Genomic DNA, 544 nt, shown 5'->3' on the forward strand with positions numbered 1-544 from the left:
AAGCCCTTCTCAACATTCTACCCTCAGTCACTTTCCCACAGGTCCCCTATTCAAGGGGGAGATGATACTGTCATAACCGTCAAGGGCTGTTGGGAAGTTGAGTTCACCCACGCTTGGGAACTGCTAGAGTGATGGGCCAGAGAAATAGATAGGTGGGATAGCCTGAGTCTGCAAGATAGCTTCAACATTGTTCTACCCTGACCAGTCAGCCTGGTTAGCTCAGTTGGTAGAACATGAGACTCTTACTCTCAGGGTCATGGGTTCAAGCCCCATCTTGGGTGCTTGAGTTTAATCTTTTTTAAGGTTGGAGGGATAGCTCAGTGGTTTGAGCATTGGCCTGCTAAACCGAGGGTTGTGAGTTCAATCCTTCAGGGGGCGATTTGGGGATTGGCAGCAGTGGGTTGGACTAGATGACCTACTGAGGTCCCTTCCAACCCTGATATTCTATGATTCTACCCACAGGCATCCTGGGACTACTGAAGCACTTTGCCATGACAGCTGAATGATCTAGTTCAGGGGTGCCCAATACATGGCCCACCACAGC

The 544-nt window shown here is 50.0% G+C and overlaps 1 non-coding gene across 1 annotated transcript; it reads left to right on the forward strand.

Moving 5' to 3' along the window:
* The first annotated feature begins 208 nt into the window (after positions 1–208).
* TRNAK-CUU (transfer RNA lysine (anticodon CUU)) lies at positions 209–281 on the forward strand. The gene has a single exon. It is a non-coding gene; the product is annotated as a tRNA-Lys (tRNA).
* The last annotated feature ends 263 nt before the right edge of the window (positions 282–544 follow it).

The sequence above is a fragment of the Emys orbicularis genome, chromosome 16, assembly GCF_028017835.1.
Source record: "Emys orbicularis isolate rEmyOrb1 chromosome 16, rEmyOrb1.hap1, whole genome shotgun sequence".
NCBI classification, from domain to species: domain Eukaryota; kingdom Metazoa; phylum Chordata; order Testudines; family Emydidae; genus Emys; species Emys orbicularis.